This window comes from Puma concolor, chromosome B1 (assembly GCF_028749965.1).
Source record: "Puma concolor isolate L17-30 chromosome B1, mPumCon1.1.hap2, whole genome shotgun sequence".
In the NCBI taxonomy this organism is placed as follows: Eukaryota; Metazoa; Chordata; class Mammalia; order Carnivora; family Felidae; genus Puma; species Puma concolor.
The window spans coordinates 167654743-167677805 of record NC_141670.1 but is presented as its reverse complement, the minus strand read 5'-3'; the positions used below and the strand labels follow the sequence as shown (position 1 = coordinate 167677805).

At 38.1% G+C, this 23063-nt stretch overlaps 1 protein-coding gene and 1 long non-coding RNA gene across 2 annotated transcripts in view; one reads left to right on the top strand and one right to left on the bottom strand.

Moving 5' to 3' along the window:
- The window catches only part of LOC147582014 (uncharacterized), a 42064-nt gene extending 22494 nt beyond the window's left edge, over positions 1–19570 (bottom strand). Inside the window, exon 1 of the long non-coding RNA XR_015249825.1 lies at positions 19512–19570. This is a non-coding gene — a long non-coding RNA (uncharacterized LOC147582014). The remainder of the gene's footprint in view (positions 1–19511) is intronic.
- Positions 1–23063, top strand: part of GABRB1 (gamma-aminobutyric acid type A receptor subunit beta1) — a 384633-nt gene that overhangs the window by 230759 nt on the left and 130811 nt on the right. The gene's annotated exons all lie outside the window — the stretch shown is intronic.

The following is a 23063-nucleotide window of genomic DNA, read 5'->3' as shown; positions in this document are numbered from 1 at the left end:
TGTCAATTTATTATTTTTAGCTTGCAAAACGAATTTCAAATGCATTTTCTTCTCTGTTTAAATTCCCAGAAGAGATATAACTCTGCCTTGGCGGGGCTGGAACCTCCTAATCCCAAACCCCCTCCTTCCCCATTGAAACAGTGGTTTTCATTATGCACTTCTTTATTAACTTGAGGTTTCTCAGGCAAACATCACTACATCAGTGCAGACACACACTGAGACATTTAACAACAGAAAGCAGAATTTCATCGGGACATAATCAGATGATGAAACCAGTATATTAATGCAGTGAATTCTGTAAAATCATCTCAGGTAGTTGCATCCAGTGAGATGGGGCCCCGTGGGGTCTAGGGCTGGGGTGGGAATTGCGGCAACATTTGACAGTTGAGAAACTGGTAACGCCATTAACCCAATACAGCCAGATGCACCTGATTCTTTCAGGGTCCTTTCTCCCTCTTTCTTTGCCTTGTATCATTTTATTCTTCCTTATTTCCCAACACTCCCGTTTTCCCCCATGCCTTTATCCTCCAAATATTCCCTTTTATCATGTATTATGTGTCAGAGCTGATACGCAGTGTATACGTAATAACTCTCTAATCCTCCCTACAACCCTATGGGATGGGTGTTATTAATATTGCCATCATACTGATAAAGAAACCGAGACACAAGATGAACTCCCCAAATTCACATACCTAGAAAATCTGACATTCTTAATTATTACTGATACACTGCTTAAGAAGCCAGATGCTCTAAGGAGCCCTTGTCAACGCCTTCCCCCAAGTATACACAAGGCTTTCTGCATCTAGTGATTCTTAAAGAAGCCCAAAAAATTCCAGCTTCAACTAGTTCACCCAAATCAGTCAGTCTGTTGCCTGCAATGCAGTTGTTCGTTTTCCAATTTGCGTTTGGATTCTTAGACCACATCTATCTTCCAAAGCAATGTGGAGTGTTGTTACAGACAAATAAAAGGAAAATGTCAGATTTTCTGAATCTGAATTTACCCATGTGACATGAACTGTTTTGGTTTTAGCCTTAGGGAGCCTTTTTCCTAAAGCTTACCTGTGCTTTATAAGATGGTGTGGGCAGACTGTTGCTCCTAAAATGAGGAATAATTCCTGCCCATTAGCAAGTGAGTTTGCCTCCAGGAAACCATTGAAAGTAGGTACAAATCAGAAGAGTTTCCGCAGGGGCCTAAATTAACCTGCAGGGGCCTTTCGAAGCTGCAAGCAGTATTACTCCCAAGCACAGCAAGGTCAGCCCAGTCACGATTTTGGCTCTGCTTCTGAAGTGGGAATAATTTTTGAAAGAGACCTTGCCTGTTGCTTTATGTTGTGGAGAAGAAAAAAAATAAATAAGAAAATGTGACTAATCAAGTGCTGGAAGACTTGAAAACAGAAGTTTTCTGATTAGTAATGCAAAGCTGGGATCATGTCTTCTTGTATTTGTCAAAATGGAGAACATAAAATCCTGCTAACCTATTCAGCTAGCTAAAAGGTTTCCATGACAACTGTGGGAACTTGGAACATTCAGTACTCTTGTCTTCAAAAATAACCTTTCCGTATAGGCAAGAGATTGTTAAAAGCACTAACCCACTTCACCTCTCCAGTCCAAGGTAACTACCTGACCATTATGTTGGTCTCTTACTACCCTGGAAAAACTTCAAATGGTCTGTTTATTCTACAGTGTAGGAATAAAAATTCAGATGACTAGCCCAGTATAAACTGTGTTTAATCTCAGCATGTTTTAGCCCGTTCACTTTGTGCACTCATTAGTTTTTCTGGAGAAAAGAGAACTTACTTCTATGCAAGGAATTACAGATTTAAAGGTTGTTTCTTCTCTCCTTTTAAAGCCAATCAAGTCGAAAATAGAAAATATAGTTATCTCTTATGAAATTTTGCCCCTGAAATGCCAGCAACACGTGCTCATGGTAGATAATATAGGACACACAGAAAATGTTAAGGAAAAAAAAAAGGATCCATTATCTCACAAACCAGAGAGCCTGACCATTGTTGAAATTTTTATATATCCTCTTCTAGTGTTTATATCATATCTCTGTTTCATTAGTTCATTTTTTAAACTGAATCATTCCTTAAGCTTGACCCACCCACAGAGATAAGCTTGGATAATGGAGGGCTTATTGCAAAAAAAGACAGAAACAAGAAGATACATAGTAGATAATCACTGGGGTGGCAGTGCCTCTAAGAGCAACTTCATGAAGATCCAAAACAATAGCTTAACAAGTATTCAAGATAATTAACCTACCTCATTTGTGCTTTGGCGTTCATATTTTCCCAGAGAGAGGTTCTGATTGGTCTGTTGGCCCTCATCCAACATGGAACATCTATTTTTCTGGTTTACTTAATCCTCGCCCAGGTTGCAAGTTTAGTTTCATGTATCACGAATGGCAGAACCCCAGAAACTTAACTGGGCCATTTTAGCCTTCCTTGAGTAGAAGGCAGTCTCAAAGTCTCCTTATTGGTATGTCTTATGCACAATTCTATATTTATTTTCTCCCTGAGAGTCATCATCTATTTCAAAAGTGGGAGAGTAGAAATGGTTGAACGGAAGTGCAAGCAATGGTGGTGGGAGGAGAGACAGCATTTTAGAGAAAGTAAAAGCAATAACTAATAAATAAACACAATGGAAATTCAGGGTGCTTTGTATTATCACAATGTTTCAGCAAGTCTAAACATTGGGAATAAAATACTCCTTCCCCAAAATATTTTTTGTTGTTCTAATTTCTAAACAATCAGTGAAGACACTGATGGGTTTTACTAAAATAATATATATTTAAGCTTCAAATTAGCACATCTTAATTACTTACACTATAATCAACCTTGTAATCTATGTGGGAGTTAATTCAAAGGACTCCCTGTGTGGTCCATGACAAAGAGGATTAATGTTCCTCTGGTCTCAAAAGCAAGTTCCATAGGGTTCCGAATTATTCAAGCTCACTTTGGGCCCAGTTCATTTATTCAGCTCCTATGTCCTGTACATTTCTGGACTTAGCCAGTAAATTTGACATAAACAATGGTAGCATAGTGGTTGTAAAGATAAATGAACAGAACTTCAGTTACTTCAATTCAATCATTCTACGCACAAATCATTTTTGGAAATGGGGAATTCAGTCTTTTGAAAATATTTCTCCCTGTGCTCTTCCTTCTTTACAAAAAAAAAAAAGTACTTTAAAATATTAATTTATTCATTTTTTCCTTTTTTATACCATAAATATTTATTTTTAAAATATACTTTAGTCTATTTTCTTTGTTGGCATAAAATCATATTAAAAAGTTCAAGACTAGAATTTTACTATCCATGGTTTTTTTTCTGACTATTGTTACTGTTTGTTACATTTCTTTCTTTTTTTTTTTTTAATGTTTATTTTTGAGAGAGAGAGAGACAGACAGAGCATGAGCAGGGGAGGGGCAGAGAGAGAGGGAAACACAGAATCTGAAGCAGGCTCCAAGATCCAAGCTGTCAGCAGAGCCCATCACGGGGCTTGAACCCACGAACCGTGAGATCATGACCTGAGCCAAAGTCGGTCACTTAATCCACTGAGCCACCCAGGTGTACCTTACTGTTTGTTACATTTCATGATTGTTACTGAAAATAATTTTGTCCTATACAGGAGGAAAGGGTATTTAAAATGATTCATTCCAGATGTCAACGACTCTAGATAGTCCATTGTCTACCATATTTTAAGCATCTAATAATATTAACTTCTCATTGTAAACTATTCTACTACAATAATATTCCTTTATCCAGAGACACCAAAATCTATTTAACTCTTAATCTGTTATTGGACGATTAGCTTGTTTCCAGGTTTTGTGATTATAAACAGGGCTAGATGATACCTCTGTACACATTTTATTCCTACTTTCTGACTTTATCTCAGTCTAATTTTGTGGGACTGCTTTTAGGCAATAAACAGTGCCAAAAAAGCTGGACGAGAGCATCGCAATTGATTATCCACAAACTAGATGGTGTGAATCATCACTGCGGTGAACTGTAGCTTATTCAATAGTTAATTATCCACAGAGTATCCATAATTTATATGACCTACCTACAACATCCTCATAAAAATAAAAATTAAAAAAAAATCTTATGGCGCATTGTCTTTAAAAAGCCTTAAGAATCTCCCCTTTTTTTATATGCATCTATTATTTATGTGCAGTATTCTTGAACATTTCCATCTAACATGTTACGCAGAAGCTTTGCAGAATAAAATCCTCCCAGGCAGCTCCTCGTCATCTGGGGCACCCTAATCTGCTATATTTATTCATGTTCCAATGCACATGCTAAATAAGAAATTGGCAAGATGATGCAAGGGGCTATGGATATTCAGCTTTGTTCTTAAGCTTAGAGTCAGACAACATTTCTCGGGGTAGTTTACTTCCTACCAAACTGCGTGCAGAATAGAAGGAGAATTTGATTTACACCCACACAGGAGGAAGCAGCTCTGCCCTAAAATCACAATGCAGTATATTTGGGAGAGGATTGTTCTGTGAGAGACAAGGCAAAGCCGTGGTATGAGTTTGGCTCCAGTGCCAGACTGCCTGAGTTTGAATTCCAGTGGCTGGTTGGGTGACCCTGGGCTAGTCAGTGGCTGAACTGGGTTCTGTGATAAAAGAATAAACAAATTATCGTCCCTGTACTCATGGAAATTTACAGTTTAGAGAGAGTCAGATAATTAAAACAATCATTATGTAAAAGAACACAGATCAGGACATCCCACCCAGCCTCAGAATATCTGTCAGTTATATTATTATGAGATTGATCATGTTACCTCCCATAAAAGATTAAATATCTTTGAAGGTAGACCACTGACACACACACACACACACACACACACACACACACACACACACACTGAAGGTAGATTTTCTCTCTCTCATAGATAAATACAGACATAGATACATATATAGATATGTATATAGATATACATATACACATATATGTATATATATGTGCACACATACACTGAAGATAGACTCTCCCTACACATACATATACACATTTACATACATACCTACACATATTTTTCCTTTAGGAAAAATGAAGGGATGCTTTCTCCACTCTCCTCTACTCTACAGCCCTCTTCTTCATAACTTTTTTCCCTTGCTTAACTAAAGCTACATGACTCAAATCCAAATTCTACTTCGTCTTTTTTTTTTTACCTTCTCCAAAATTACTTAGTCTCACTAAACCTCAGGTTATCTTAAAATGAAAATTAAAAACCATATAATCTCATAGGGATTTTATGCAGATTGTAAACAATAATGTATACAAAATGTTCAACATAGTGCCAGGTACATAGTTAAGAATTCAATTAAGGGGCGCCTGGGTGGCGCAGTCGGTTAAGCGTCCGACTTCAGCCAGGTCACGATCTCGCGGTGCGTGAGTTCGAGCCCCGCGTCGGGCTCTGGGCTGATGGCTCAGAGCCTGGAGCCTGTTTCCGATTCTGTGTCTCCCTCTCTCTCTGACCCTCCCCCATTCATGCTCTGTCTCTCTCTGTCCCAAAAATTAATAAACATTGGAAAAAAAATTAAAAAAAAAAAAAGAATTCAATTAATGTTGGTTGCTTTTACAATTAGCACTCAGTCAATATAAGAATCATCCACAGACTTGGAGCTCATTATTATTCCCTTCCCTCTGGTATCTTATAATTATTAGAGAACATTTATTGAACACTTATAGAGAATATAAAATTATCTACACATGGAAGGGATTATTTTCAATGGCTATATATGAACCGTTAGATATAGCAGGCTGATTCCAATCACCATGTGTTGTCTGGTTAAGCATTCCTTTTTCCACACACATTCCCCACCCCTATAAGTATCACATGACCCCAATGCTCAATTCCAGCATGAAGAGAATTTTGCTGCCCATACAAGTAAGCCAAATGGAGAGCTGAGCAATGTCTTAGGCACATAGGCAAGTGAAATTTTCACCAATAGGCCATGAGAAGGAAAACTGAAAGCATGGGCTTTGTTTATGCCTATTCACAAGATCTATGGTATCTCCTCCCCAGTGCTGTTGGCCAACAGTACTTGGAGATCTTTCCTTTCAGACTTAGCTTCTGTCCAAATGACTGTGCCCATTCAGCGGAAGGAGATGCCTTTTTCAGTTTAGGGAAATTGGTCAGCAGTTGGGTTAGGTCTGTTTTCAAATCATTTTCATGTCATACTTGAAACAAAGCCTTTGAAAAGTCCAAGAGCTGAAATGTTGACAGCCGTTCTACTGAATCTATTTCGACAACTTCCTTTTAAGCCACTGAGTGGTACACATCCAGATACCTTGGCAAAGGAGTGAGGGAGGACTTCAGGGTACAATTCAATGAAACACAGAAGAAAGAAAACTTTATTGGCCCCCAATTTACATTTATTTCCTCTCTACATCTATAGCCAACATCGCTGCATCTTTGCCTTGGTAAAAGAGCACTTCAGAGTGGTCTAGCTCTTTGTAACCTATCCCACCCCCAGTCCAACTGTAAACGCAATGCTTAAATAATCACCTTATTGTTGGGGCAGGGAAGAAATAAAGGATTGGATTAGGAAAGACAGACTCTAGCAATGGCTAAGACCATAGACGGTGGAATCAAAAAGACCTAGGTTCCTATCCTCCCTCAGCCACTTACAAGCTTAGTGACTTTAGGCAAACTACTCAACCTCTCTGAGCCATGACTTCCTTAGTTGGTAAAGTAGATGATGATGACAGTTTGGACTTTACAGGGTTCTTCTGGGAAAATAAATAATGGTAAAGTCTTGGCATAAGAAAGCACTCAGTAGATGTTCGTTTCTGCTACTCTTAAGGGAGACGGATGGAGAGCAGTATAAGTCAAGAAAACTTTATCATATCTGTCTTCTGCTGTGCCAAGCCTGTGTTATTAGGTTTCCAAGATCAGGAAACCACTAGGTGCCTTGTCTGATGTTAGCAACTCATTTTTGTTGTGCAAAATTCACATTTGCAGGCCTCCCAGAAACTGTTGTAGAATGAAGCACATAAAAGATTCATGCACATTCAGCGGTTACCTCCTGGATAACACTTCTCAGGGGATTGATTAAGGAATTTAATTTAAACCAACAGAACCAGTAATATTTCTGCTGATCCCTTGTGTAACTGTGTTAGTGAACATAAATATACATGGACAGGCTTGGGGTATTCTGTGATTCTTACAATTATCTAGTTCAAAGGAAAGCAAACTGATTACCATATGCATGAAACCGAGAAAGAGAAAGTTCTGTTCTGTGTCAGCAGGAGGAGGAAAGGTGGTTTTGAAATATGAATGTCTTGCTACTTTTATTTGATGTGTTTTCAATGCTCGTATAGAGAAAATAATTGCCAAAACATGACACGTAGAAGCAAATCGAGTGTGTATTTTTCTTTTCAAGCTGCTGTGTTCAAATTTTGACCAAAAGTAATGCCGGTTAACATAACTCCTGCAATATGTGCATCCAGGTGATTAAATGCTAAGAAATTAAAGGATCAGAATCCTTTCTTAATATTTGATTATCATGATATACTTAAAATAATAATTATGTCTAGCATTATATTGAACAGCAAAGAGTTCATCTGTTTCAATAATATCTTTCACAGAAGCTCAATATATAAGACAAATAAAAAAGAGATTCTCTGGTTAAAGTGTGGGTTAGATGTCTAAAATTCTGACCTTGTGTCCTCCTCATCAGTCCCCAGAAATAACCACTAATGACCCTGTGTAATCCAAAAACTCAAAAGAACATAGCTTAAAAACCATTCCTTTGATGCATTACTCTTTTTTATACACTTTCACACTACTTTATTTCATTCTCACAAACGTCCTGTAATGTAGATCTTAACACCTTCATTTTACAGGTCAAGAAACCAAGATTCAGAAGGAAAAACATTTCCAATATCACTCAGTTTATGAGTGCTCATATTTGAAGCGAAACCCAAATCTTCTTGCTCTAAAACAGTCTTTTTTTTCTTTATTTAAACTCAAGTTAGTCAACATACAGTGTAGTCTTGGTTTCAGGAGAAGAACCCAGTGATTCATTTCTTACATATGACACCCAGTACTCATCACAACAAGTGCCCTCCTTAATACCCATCACCCATTTAGCCCATCCCCTCACCCAACTCCCCTCCAAGAGCCCTCAGTTTATTCTCTGTATTTAAGAGTCTCTTATGATTTGCCTCCCTCTGTTTTCATCTTATTTTTCCTTCCCTTCCCCTATGCTCATCTGTTATGTTTCTTAAATTCCACATATGAGTGAAATCATGATATTTATCTTTCTCTGACCAAATTATTTTGCTCAGCATAACGTCCTTTAGTTCTATCCACATTGTTGCAAATGGCAAGATTTCACTCTTTTTCATCAACGCAAGTAAAGCAGCGTTTCTTAATTTGGCACTACTGATATTTTCAGAAGGATAATCATTTGTTCTGTGGAGCTATCCTGCAGATCATAGGATGTTTAACATCATCTTCGGCCTCCACTTACTAGAAGCAAGTAGGATGCCACCCCTGTAATGACAATACAAATTGTTTCTAGACAGTACCAAAGGTCCAATGGAGTGGGATGGGGGACAAAATGGCCATGGGTGGAGAACCAGAGCTCTAAAATCAGGGCTCTTAATCTGGTATTGGTGGATCCCCAAAAAGGCCCTTGGATAGAATTCTACTGATCCTTGAACTTGGATGGGAAAGATTTACATCTTTGTTTTTACTAACCTCTGTTAGAAACTGAACCTTTCTTTATATGATAAATGTAGGCCATAGACCTTAGTAGAATTATCGGTACTTGTGACCTATAACCAATAGAAAGTATCAATGTACCAAATTTTCTAACTTCAGTTATTGCAGGTACTTCAAAATATCATTGAAAAATAGAGCAAATGACTCTAATTACTACTTTAAAATTATGGTAGCTACTTGACACACTGTCCAATCTTCTTTAAGACATTACTAAAGAGGTATATATGTATTATTATATTATATTTTTTAGGCTTCTATGCATATGATTATGGGGGTTTTTTTGTAGGTTCAAGTATTTATTTAAATTCCAGTTAGTTAACATACAGTGTAATATTAGTTTCTGGCACAGAATTTAGTGATTCATCATTTATATACAATACCCAATGCTAATAGCAACATGTGCCCTCCTTAATACCCATCACCCATTTAACCCATCCCCCCCCCCCATGAAACTTCCTTCCAGCAACCCTCAGTTTGTTCTCTATAGTTAAGAGTCTGTTTTCTGGTTTGCCCCTCTTTCCCCTCCCCCTCAGCATGTTTATCTGTTTTATTTCTTATATTCCACATATGAGTGAAATCATATGATATTTGTCTTTCTCTGAATGACTTATTTTGCTTAGCATAATACCCTCTAGTTCCATCCAAGTCATTGAAAATGGCAAGATTTAATTCTTTCTGGTGGCTGAGTAATATTTCATTGTATATATACCACATCTTCTTTATCCATTCATCAGTTGATGAACATTTGTGCTCTTTCCATAATTTGGCTATTGTTGATAATGCTCTTATAAGCATCGAGGTGCATGTATCCCTTCAGATCAGTATTTCTATAGCTAGAAGGCAACCTTTGGAAGGGGAGAAGATATTTGCAAGTGACATATCGGATAAAAGGTTAATATCCAATAAAAAAAAAAAGAACTTTTAAAACCAACACCCAGAAAACAAATAATCCAGTTAATAAATGGACAGAAGATATGAATAGACATCTTTCCAAATCAGACATACTAACAGACACAAGAAAAAAAGCTCAATATCACTTACCATTAGAGAAATACAAATCAAAACTATAATGAGATACCACCTCACTGTCAGAATGGCTAAAATGAGCAACACAGGAAACAACAGATGTTGGAAATGGATATGGAGAAATGGGAACTCTCTTACACTATTGGTGGAAATGCAAACTGGTACAGTCACTCTGGAAAACAGTGTGGAGGTTCCTCAAAAAGTTAAAAATAGAACTACCATATAATCCTGCAATTGTGCTACTAGGTATTTACCCAAAGTATACAAAAGTACTATAGCATATTTCTTAAATTTCATTAACTCTATTCCAAAAATAATTGCTTTCCTGTGTAATCCTTTTTTTTTTTTTTTTTTTTTTTTGCATCTGTACAGTTTCTGAGAAGATGTCCGTAGGTTTAACTTGACTGTGGAAGGGGTCCATGGTTCAAGAAGTCTACAAAACTCTATTCTAAAGCTTCATCTTACCTCATTATCCTTTGGGAGACAAGTGGTAAAGTTATATAGTGGCTCCTTTTCACCTGTACTCAAATTACTTAACCAGATTAAATAATTTTCTAAACCTCAGTTTCTTCATCTCTAAAATGAGAATAATATTAGCACACGGCTCATACAGGATTTCATAAGGTTAAGTATTTAATACACTACCTGACACATACTAAGCACTTCATAACTGGAAGTTACTATTTTTACTGCTTTAGTGTTTTATAATATGGCCTCTGTTCAGATGTAATTGTCTAGTAAGTATTTTGCCAATAGCAGTGGCACTGACAGTGCATAGAAATCTCTGAAACATATGCCAGGGAATATAAAATGCTTATATTAGTCTCTCTCCTGGCTAGTCCTGGTTAGCATTTTCCATTTATAGGGGATATACAAGAAATTCATTTCCTTGAAGAAGGATTTGAAAGTGCTCAAAATTCCATTTGTTCCTAGACACTGTGAGGATAGAAACAATATTTATTTCACAGTGCTGTGCTCAGTGGTTGAGAGGCAGGAGGAACAATGACAACAGAAGTGAACTGGGAATTGGTGGACTGGGTGGAGCTTCAAGCCCCAGGTTTCTGCCTTTTGCCTGCCCCTCAATGCCAATTACCAACAGACCCCTGCTGATCACACTTCCCATCCTTGCTCAATTCCAACTTGAAAGAATTTCTTTTCTCATACGATGCCAATTCATGATAAATGCTCACATAGGCATGACGATTTCAATTGCCAGACCATCTGCCTACTGGATATTTTACTGTGGTTTTTAGAGCCAAGAGCTTCACCAGTTGCCCTGTTTCTAAGGAAACAGAAGCTATAGTGACAATTCGTGACTTAGATGAACTGTCTCACTGCTCATTAAAGATGGCCTCTGGGGGTCAGCAAGCACAAGCTGTACTTGTATTCCTGGAGCCAGAGCGCTGGGTACTGTACTGCTCATTTTCATTGTTCTCATTTCCATCTTCCCTTCTGAATCACTTGGGGAACCACGTTGAAGTGTGATCTGAGCACAGAAAAGTCTTTATTCCATCCTCTGTCTCTGAGATGTTTAGATGGGATGAAGAGATGGGTGGATTCAATCATTTAGTCAGTTAGTCAACAAACAAATATTGAGTGTTTGATTATCAGGTCAATTTCAGGATAAAGTCCAAGTTTCTTAGGTTAGTAAATAAATAAAATCCAGTGAGGTTCAAACCACAGCCACTCATTAACAGGTGAAATCAATTTAGTGGTTAGTGACAAATTTTTATAAATGAATAGAATAGAACAGAGTAGAGCAAAGTAATTTCTAAATACTAAGGGTAAATGATGCTTCGTGAAACTACTTAAATATTTTTGTATGTGTTGTATTGAGTTGAAAGGTAAAATGTATTTCTTGTTCAAAAGTGAAGTGAAGAAAAAGTTTGAAAGCCACTGGCAGTGAAGGACCTTTCACCCATCTCCCTATCCTGTCTCTAAATGCTACATCAAAATTCGTTTTCTGATCATGCTGCACTGGTCTCTAAAAGCACATAGCTCTGTGGCTCTAAACCTTTTACACAACACACTCTTCCACCAGTGCCTGCCTCACGGCTCTTTGTCCCCTTCTAGCCTTCTCCAGGAACACTCTCCCACCCACCCCATCAACCTGGGGGTGTACTGCATGTATGGGTTGAGTCTCCTTCTAGAAGATTACAAGCATCCTAGCACATACATATCTTATAACCGATGTGTACTTGTCTTTCATGTTTTCAACTATATGCTCTTAAAGATCACAACTGCGTATAATTGGTTGTTGTAGCCACACCTTTTAACTTCCACAGGTGACTGTGAAGAGCAGCCAAGCCTGAAAAACAATAATCTAGTTCAATAGTGTCAAAGTGTGAGATGCTTCTTGATGGTAGTGGTACACTGGCCGACTTTCACCTGGAGACTGAGTTCTAAGGAACATTAAATGATAATAACATTAAATAGTATTGAATCACACAGTGAGGAAATTATTCCCTTACAAATCGTACCCATCCCACTGATTCCAAAAGGAAGAAAGATTTTTAGGGTGTGTTAAAGGACCAATTTTTTTTCAGGTAAAATTATGACTTTCATACCAATATAACATGACACACTAAAGATTTAACTCATTGATCAATAAGGGAACCGGTAAGATTTTGCAATGAGATCAAAGGAAGGTTCAAAGGGCCCTATGCACATAGACAAATAAAGAATACTGAAATGAAATTACACATAGATGCAAAATGGGTCTATCCACAAGGCAATGATCAGTTTCAATTCACCTGACGCAATGAATTTCTGTTTCTAAGGCTAAGAATCATTTGCATTATCATCATTTTCTACAACTTATCAAGTTGTAAAATAATTCAAGGAACAATGAAGAGCTAAGATAACATAGAAGAGTTCTTTTTTGGTTCATTTAAAAATCTTTCTTAATTTTTTCCAACTGGCACAAATCTTTCATCCCCTTCCAATAATTGTTAATCTTTGTAACAGAGAGCATGCCCCCCTCTCTGAGCCTCTGGCATGTAGCAATGACTAGCTGGAATTTTAAAATATCATTTTACTTTCATTGTGATCACCTCACACTTACGTTTCATTATTTCCAATAAGTCAATTTTATTCATGGTAGTCGTATGAATTTTTTGAAATATATTAATATGATGAGTCTGTTAAAGGAAAATAATGAGAAAATCACAACACAGTTACAAATATTAGGAAACCATTTGTATACTGGTTAGAACAGACACTTAGAGCCAGCTTCTGTGGGATCGAGTGACTTAAGATAAATTACTTAATCTCTTACTCTCTCTATGCCTCAGTTACTTTATCTGTAAAATGGACATAATAATAATATCTACCTCATAGTGTTATTGTGACAATTATTTAATGCTTCGAATAGTATCTGCATATAGCAAATACCCAATACATATTAATTATCATTATTTTTCTTTTTATTATATGATGAAAATTGTGAAGACAGTATTCAGACAACTATAGTTTGGAAAACACTGGCATCTATACCAACAAACAGCTAATAAGATTTTCTCTTTTAGTTGCCACTACCTGAGAGGGTTTCTGAAAGGGATCAATAGTTTCTTTCTGCTAGTCAGAATCTGTTACCTTGTATCTCTGTAATTCCTCTCAGTTTTTCAAGACCCTTCGGTAATATATCAGTCCCATTGACCTTCAAATCCATTGACCTTCCTCCCAACAATGAGTTCAATTCTTTCCTTACTGAGCTTAGAATCCATTTTCCATCACTGTGATCATTCATTTACATATGTACTCAACTCCCTTATTCTTGTCATATGATATTTGCCTAGAAAATCTCCAACCCTAATTAAATACAATTGCCCTATGCCTGTATGAATGGAAGAACATGATAAAGAGGAAAAACCTAACAATGATAACTAATTAAATTATGAATTTATATCCAAACTTTAAGGAGTTCTCAGCACTGTCCAGCAATCCTATTACATTTCCTTAAACAATTGATTTTCCAATCCCCAAGACTACTATTTACACCTTTTCTTATCTCCTCAAGTCTTCAATGCCCATCCCATTTACAGCAATCATTCTTGCCTCTATTTCGTTAAGAAATTAGAAGAATCAAGGGCACCTGGGTGGCTTAGTTGGTTAAGCATCCAACTTCGGCTCAGGTCAGATCTCATGGTTTGTGGGTTCGAGCCTGTGTCGGGCTCTGTGCTGACAGCTTGGAGCCTGGAGCTTGCTTCTAATTCTGTGTCTCCCTTGCTCTCTCTGCCCCTTCCCCACTTGTGTGCATGCTCCCTCCCTCACCCTCAAAAATAAATAAACTTAAAAATATTTTAAAAATTAAAGAAATGAGAACAATCAGAAGAGAGCTACATCTATCCACCAGCAAATCTACCAGGTCTCTGAAAATATCCCCACTCAGACTGACACCCATTAGTTACAATGGATGAACTGTATCAGTTTCAGTTATCTAAGACCAAGGACTCTACCTATGCACTGGCTCCCATTCCGTCTGACTACTCAAGGACTTTGTTCCTACAATCCTTTTCTTTTATTGGACTATGGCCTACAGCACACAAACATGCTGTTTGACCCCCTGCAAACTCCAGCTAGCACCCATATGTTATAGTCAAAGTCACTGAAAGGCGACTTTGTCTCCACTTCTGTAGAATAGCCTCCCTGCCACTCCAACTTACAGGTGATCAATGAACCTCCATCTTGTTAATTTCAGTGGCAAGCTATCAATATTCATCTTACTAGACCTCTTGAGTCAAAATGTTGACTCAAACTTTTTCTTGAAACACAGTCTCTTGCTCGAAGGATGTCACAGCCTCTAACCTTCAATCATGCCTTCTTAACTGACTGATTGCTTTTTCTCAATTTTCTTTACCAATTCTTCATCCTCTATCACATATGTGAATATTGGATTTCCCTTCAGTCCTAAACATTGTTCTCAATCCTACAACCAGTTCCATGGCTTGAAATATCATCTCTTTCCCCAATTTCTGGTCATTCCCAAATTTCTATCTCTAACCATGACCTCTTCCTGAGCCCCAGATTTGACAACTCACCTGCTTATTTAAAACTTCTGCTTCAGTGCCAGTAGGCATCCCAAAATCAGTATGTCCAAACAAGAACACTTAATGATCCTCTCTGACTTAGTAAAGATACAGATTAAATTAATGTATCAAATAAACTCAAAAACACACTGCCTTAAATAAAAGCCAAGTTTATTTCTCTCACACATAAATATCCAGATAAGTGGTGGTGTCAGAGTACAAACATGAAGGATTTACTAAAGGAATTTATTAAAGACTACAAACTTTCTCATTTGGGGGAGAACCTGTGGAAGTTAGGGTCCAGAAGGGGATGCTGGAGCATGAAAATCTCTAATGAGGTCTCATGAAGCACTATGGTGAGGAGATAAATTGGAGATTACAAGGGGATCTGAAAATGCAGATGCTTTCAACAGCCAGTGTGAGACAATGAACAGGAGCTGGTGAAAAAGTCTATTAACATATATTACCTCTGCCAAGCTATCAGTTCTGCAGGTCCTCGGCCAAGCATCTAGAGGTGGGATTGTGGCCATTGTGGCATATAGCTAGTAGTCAGGAAGAATAACCAAATGCAGAGCAAGCGAGAGCAAGTACAGAACTGAATCCACCATTACCTAGAGAACAGATGTATAGAGGAAAAAGAAGTGGCCCAAAGAGGATACTGAATGAAATGATGTCATCAAAGGGATAAACAAAACAAAGGGTGTCCATTAAAGGGAGGAAATAGAAAGAAATCCAGAAAGTGGTAGAATGGAGACCTGAGAACTTTCTAAAGCAGAGAGTGAACTCTGTCCTGTGCTTCAGAGATACTCATAAGGTAAGCACTGAAGGGTGGCCATTGGATGTGGCAGTATGACAGTCAGTGGTGACCTCTGAGTGCAAAGGTCTAAGTGCAGTTATTGAGCTGTATGCTAGGAGGAGCATGTAAACATTCCCAAGAAGGGAAGGAAAGAGAGAAGGCAGTAGCCAGAGCAGGAGGCATGGCCAAGAGAAGAGTGCTATTATTGTTATTTGTGGAGTTCTTTTTGTTTGTGTAGCTGTATCGCAAAGCTTGGAATATGTTTATGAGCTATATGTCCTGAGCTATACTACTTCAGAAAAGGACTAATAAAACATTAAAAAAAAAAAAAAAAAGTAGGATAAGTAACTGACTGATTAAGATTCTGGCTTTGGTGGAAAGGAATAGAGTTGCAGGAACAGTTGAGGTTTTTCCTCAACCAGAAGGCTAAGGATGGGCATGTAAGCACTGTAGGTGAAGGGAAGAGGAGTGGCCCGTCTTATTGAGGTTATCTGCTAAGCGATGTCCCAGACGTGGTTGCTATTATCTAGGGAACTTAAGAAGAATAAAAAAGAGGGGCACCCAGGTGGCTCAGTTGGTTAAGCGTCTGACTCTTGGTTTTGGCTCAGGTCATGATTTCACGGTTTCATGGGTTTGAGGCCCGCATCAGGCTCTGTGCTGATGGCAGTGCACAGCCTGCTTGGGATTCTCTCTCTCTGTCTCTCCCCCCCCCCCCCCCCACGTTGTCTCTGTCTCTCTCAAAATAAATAAATAAACTTAAAAAAAAGAATAAAAAAAAAGATTTGGAATAGTGCTTGAGTTTAATGGGAGAGCTAATTCACCAAAGATAATTGAAAGAAATGTAAAGTTGAATTCAGAGCCTGACTGAGGTTGGTGACCATGAATTTGCAGTGAAACTATCCTGGACAATTGTGCTTCACTGTCCTTCAGTATTTGATCTTAGTATAAAGATGGATTTTCAAGTTGGTCACTCCAAGCTTAGTGTTCTTCACTGTGACGGAGTCAGTTGATTGGTTAGGATGCATTCTGCTTGCAAGAAATAGAAAAATTGAACAAGGTCTAAATTTCTCACACAATGAAGTCAAAAGGTAGATGGCTGTGGACACTGACTGAACAACTCAGTGAAGGTAATACGACCAGTCTCTCTGTAACTCTTTCTGCTTTTTGATCACATTCGCAGTTGATCCAGTAAGACGAGAGTGGAGGAGGGATGATATCTAGGACATTTATATGAAGTGCATCTTAGCATAGTGTTTAAAAACCTGGACTCTAGGGCCGTATCTCTTGGGTTCAAATTTCGGCTTGACAACTCACTATGTGGTCTTGAGCAAGTTCATCAATTTCTTCATTTGTGAAATAAGGTGACAATAGCACCTAACTTAAAGGTTGTTTGCAAACTAAATGAAGTAAGTAGGGTACTTAAAATAGTGTCAGGGTTATATTATAGCAAGTGCTCCATGACTGTTGGCAATTATTATTTAAAAGGTCCCAGCTGTGAAGCTGAAGGGTTAGACAGGCATACATCTGTGGCAGCCTGAATTATAACCTTCCCAAAGCTACCCATGCCCTAATCCCTCCAACCTATGAATAAGTTACCCTACATGACAATAGTGACTTTACATATGTGGTTAAATTAAAAATCTTAAAATGGGACTAATAACCTGTTATTCATATGGGCCCAATGGAATCATAAGTGTTCTTGTAAGGGAGGCAGGAGACGAAGAGTAGGAGATATGACTAAGGAAGCAGAGGTCAGAGTAACACAGGATGGGTCATGAGCCAAGACATATAGGATATCTCTAGAAGCTAGAAAAATCAAGAGACCAGAGTGTTCCTTGAAGCCCGCAGAAGGAATGCAGCTCTGTCAATGATTGGATTTTAGATTTCTGGCCTCCAGAACTACAAGATAACAAATATGTATTGTTTTAAGCCACTAAGTTTATGGCAATTTGTTACAGCAGCAATAGAACCCTAATACATATCTGATCATGGAGAACATTGAACTTGATGGCAGATCCTAAGACAAGAAGATGGTTATGCAGCAGATCTTAGTGATTATGAATAAGGAGTCAAGCCTGGGAATCAATTCAGAGTAAAAGATTAGAGGGGCACCTGGGTGGCTCATTCAGTTAAGTGTCTGACTTTGTCTCAGGTCATGATCTCATGACTCATGAGTTTGAGCCCCCGGTCTGGCTCTGTGCTGACAGCTCAGAGCCTGGAGCCTGTTTCAGATTCTGTGTCTCCCTCTCTCTCTGCCCCTCCCCACCTTGTGCTCTGTCTCTCTCTGTCTCTAAAGAATTAATAAACATTAAAAAAAGTTTGGGAAAAAAAAAGAGTAAAAGTTTAGAAAAGGAGACACAACTTCTGAATGGCACCATATTATACAAACTCTTTATCTTTTATTGTGGCCAAATATTTTTTCTTACTTATTTATTTTTTTCTTATTAGCTGAACTCTGCACCCAATGCATACCTTTATGAACTTCAGTTTAGTGGTGTTGTTTCCTACACATTAGTCATTTCTAACTATTCAGTCCACAAAATTCATACTAGTCCTCAACACCCTACTATGTGGGCAATAATATCTGTAATTTTTATTTCCCTTCTTCTTTTTAAATTTTTTTTTTTTTTTCCAGTGTTTATTTATTTTTGGGACAGAGAGAGACAGAGCATGAACGGGGGAGGGGCAGAGAGAGAGGAAGACACAGAATCGGAAACAGGCTCCAGGCTCTGAGCCATCAGCCCAGAGCCTGACGCGGGGCTCGAACTCAGGGACCGCGAGATCGTGACCTGGCTGAAGTCGGAGGCTTAACCGACTGCGCCACCCAGGCGCCCCTTATTTCCCTTCTTCTAATCAGGAAATTATTTTCATTTTTCTCTTAATAGAATTGTGTTATATAATCCTGAGTTATGTATATTAATTTTTCATGCAGCATTAAGATTGCTTTTTCTAAGAAATCCTAAAGACCAGAGCTAAAGTGGTTTCCTAGCTGTGTTCTCTCATCAAGATGCTATAACCAAAGCTAAAGGGCAACCCATGCTTGGTATTTCCTCTTGGTTCTTGTCAGTTCTTTGAATCTCAATGTCCTAAAGATTGGACTGTAAAAGTACGAAACAGTTTCATAATTAAATAAAGGTATTCTCAGAGCAAGCAGAGGCAAAATAAAACTTCAATCCTGTTGTGAAGAAAAAAGATCATTGGTTTCAAAAATACACTAACAAAAAAATGTAACACAACAGTACTTTGTAAGATGTGTCACATAGTAACATTTTAGAATGGACGGCAGAGGTTGGAAGTCCACATCCTGTGAAAAAAAGGTCTCTACCGTCAGCATGTAGGTCTGTCTTTTTCTGGGAATGTCTCATATAGTTTCCAACACAATGTGAGAGTAGCTACAGAGAAGGTTTCATTCTAGTTTCTGAAATAACAGGCCTAATTTTTAAAAATTGAGGTTATGGAAACAAATGATGTACCGTAAAACTTGGGAACGTGTACAGAGTAAGGGTTGTAGCTGACCTGTATGCTATGCTTACTACTATCAGAGACCCTTGACTTTCATGACGGGCATATGGTCCCCGGTTCTTGGAAAGATAAAAGCTTGTTTTTCCCCAGAACACATTCCCATGAGAGTCTCATGTTTACTATGCATAACATGATAGTAACAGAAGCTTTATTTTTTATTCAGGCAGCAATTTTTTTAATTGACTAGGATCTCACTAAAATGGTTTTAAAACCAATGGGTACATTTCCATATATAGTATATGATAGATTATTTCACAACTTATTTACAAGCATCTGATTAATTCTACTTTTCTCTTTTAGTTTATCCAAAGTATATACTATCAAAAAACAAACAAATATACAAACAAAACACAAACAAAAAGAACCCCAAAGTATATACTATCTAGGTACAAAATATTACCTTCTTAGACCTCCTCACTTTCTCTTTGTTTCCTTCGTCAGCACCAACAGAGGAAGGTTGGCTTGCATAGGGGTTACCGGCTGGACTCCAAGTCTAACTCTAAGTCCAAATTCCTATACCGGCATTTCCCAACTGTGTGACCTGAGCAGGTTCACTCTATTCATTCATCCTGAATTCCTGATGTCTGAAAAAATCTACATTTTAGGCTGGTTGTGAGGACTAAATGAGATGTACAACATTATAACATGTCTAATACATAGTTAATAATTGTGTGATTTCTTTGGAGGTCCATATTTCACCCACCCACCCCCAAAACAGTTTTCCTTTACTTCTGTTAAAATAGTATTTTGTGGGGTTCCTGGGTGGCTCAGTCGGTTGGGCATCCGACTTTGGCTCAGGTCATGATCTCACAGCTCATGAGTTAGAGACCCGCATCAGGCTCTGTGCTGACAGCCCAGAGCCTGGAGCCTGCTTCAGATTCTGTGTCTCCCTCTCTCTCTTCCCGTCTCTTGCTCATGCTCTCGCTCTCTCTCTCTCTGTCTCAAAAACATAAATAAACATTAAAAAAAATAGTACTTTGCACTGAGATTCATTTGCTAGGAGAAATGGAAGAAATAAATCAACTAGTCTTCGTCACTACTTAATTTCCAACATAGGTGATTTAAATTTGTGCCTCAGCTCAATTACAAATGAACAGCTGAAATGAACCCTTGTCATTACTGGAAATGAGCCAAATTAAGTTATGAAATCCATGAAAACCTTTATCATGAAGCACAGAGGGTAATCTTATTTTTTTGACCTATTGGTTATATCAATAGAAGGCTCAGGGAACAGATCCATTTATTGATATCCTTCTCTCAGCCTAGACAGTTCCAGCCTCAACTAGTCATTCCCTTCCTACACAGACTAAACAAACACACTGCATCTTCCTTAAAGTTTACAGCAGAGGGACATCATTTTGCGTCCCTTGCAGTATATGCATCATCTTATTTGATACACTCATTGGGAATTTGTCATATATTACTCTCATTTTATTTATTCACATATATATGTGACATTTCCAATAAAATTTTATTTCTGCTTGTATCCTTCAGCAATTTCCCATCGCCTGCAAAATAAAGTCCATGTTTCCATACAAAGTTCTCTTTATATTTATCTCTTACCCTTGTTTGGCTTCTGGCTGAGGCAGAACTTTTCAAGTTCCCTGATATAATCTGCATATACTGTATTCAATTGTACTATGAAAATAAGAAAACAAACAATATATATGAAACCCAGAGGAAGTGTTGAGAAAGGAAGGAACTTGTGAAACAGAGGCAGAACTCATAAGATGTGCTTAATATGGACAATAAATTAATAACACGTATGATGAACCAAAGAAAAAATAAATAGAAAAATATGATGGAACAAACAAGAATGTTTACTTACAGAGAGAAATAGGGAAAGATCAAAGTCTTGGTCATCAACTGACAACCATATATGACAACCCCAATTCTGGCCACACATTAGTGACACCCAAGAGCCTCAGTTCTGGCCCCACACATGTTCTATTCAAGAAATACAAATAAAATACATGGCTGTTCAAGGAGCTAATTACCAAGACTCAGCTATGGTTAGATCTAATTGTTTTTATATCTCTCCCTACATTTCAGTGGCTCAGAGTACCTTCTGTGGGCTACCTTGCTTAACCCTCAACTCTAGCCCTGGTAATCACACCATCACTGGAAAGTCTGAGTCGGCAAAGAAATAAGAGGGCATATGAACACTGTGTGTCCCAGAATTTAGGTGATGAGATTCTTATGCTTAATTGTACCCTATTCTAAGTGTAGGTTGCCCCATTTGCTTTGCCTTACTGCCTTACCGTACCTTGACTTAATATGTCAAGTATTTAAGGATTTTGATTTGGTCTGTGAAACTTTGTGTTCCATGACCTCTGGGAAGTTTGTTTATTTGTGTGTTTAGAATGTACCAAAGAAGAAAGATTTCTCACATGACACTTAAACACATCAGGTTCTTTCACATGTTTTTTGCACATATTTTTTTGCATTTCTATTCTTTTAACTTATTTTTTTAATCTACATTCAAGTTAGTTATCATAGCTTTTTGCACATATTTTATTCTCCATACCTAAAATGCCACTTCTCTACATCTTTCCTTTGAATAACTGCTTATGCCTTAAAACCCAGATCACACTAGTCCTACTTTTATTTTTCTTAATTTTGTTTGATGTTTATTTATTTTTGAGAGAGAGATAGACAGAGTGCCAGTTAGGAGAGGCAGAGAGAGAGACACACACACACAGAATCAGAAGCAGGCTCCAGGCTCTGAGCTGTCAGCACAGAGCCTGATGGGGAGCTCAAATCACGAACCATGAGATCATGACCTGAGCCAGAGTCAAACACTTAACTGATTGAGCCACCCAGGTGCCCCTTGTCCTACTTTTAAAGTCTTTCTATCTGTGCCCTTTGTTAAGTAGCTTCTAAATGGATGCCAATGATTCCTACCTTCTGGTATTCCCATCATGTGTAATCCTCTTCCCTTGAGTGTGTCTGTACCTGGACACTCACTTTAAAGGTATAGAATGGAAGCAAACATGATACGATGTCACTTCCGAGATTAGGTTTCAAAACGACTCTCGCTTCCATCTATCTGGCTATTTCTTTTTTGCTTTTTCTTTTTGGCTTTTTTGGCTATTTCTCATTTGCTCTAATGGAAGCCATTTGAAAGTTGCCCTATGGAAATGTCTATTTGACAAAGAATAGAGGGAGAGCTCCAAATAACAGCCATCAATGTGGCACCAGTCCAGCAGCATGTATGGAACCAAATCCTATTAGCAACCACGTGAGTGAGCTCGAGAGCTTTCAGATAAGACCATAGTCCCAACACCTTGACGGCAACCTCTTAAAAGGCCCTGAGGCGCAGGCACCAAATACATCAGGTCCACAAAATCTATGAGATAACAAAGGTTTGTTGTTTTAAGCTGCTAAATGTGGGGTGCAGCAATAGATAGCTAGTACATTTCTTGCACACACATCTATATTAGTACTAATCACAGAGCACTGATGTAATATGTTTATATGATCCATGAGATTGTTTGCACCTTAAGACAGAACTTCTATCTTAGTGGGGCACCTGGGTGGCTCAGTAGGTTGAGCACCCAACTTTGGCTCGGGTCACGATCTCACAGTTCGTGGGTTCGAGCCCCTCATCAGGCTCTGTGCTGACAGCTCAGAGCCTGGAGCCTGTTTCAGATTCTGTGTCTCCCTCTGTCTCTGCCCCTCCCTTGTTCGCATTCTGTGTGTGTCTTTCTCTGTCTCTCTCACAAAAAAATAAACATTTTTTGAAAAAGAAAAACAAAAGAACTTCAATCTCAGTGATGTTTTCCAAGAGTCTGGAAGCTCTTGGAATGTAGTAGTTCCATGACTAAGATGTTTAGTGATTTGGAAGCTCCTTGTAGTAATCAATTAAATCATTATAATAATTCCAAGCATTATTGAACCCTTGACCCTCCAGGCAATTTTCTAAATGTTTACAGGTATTATTTTATTCAAT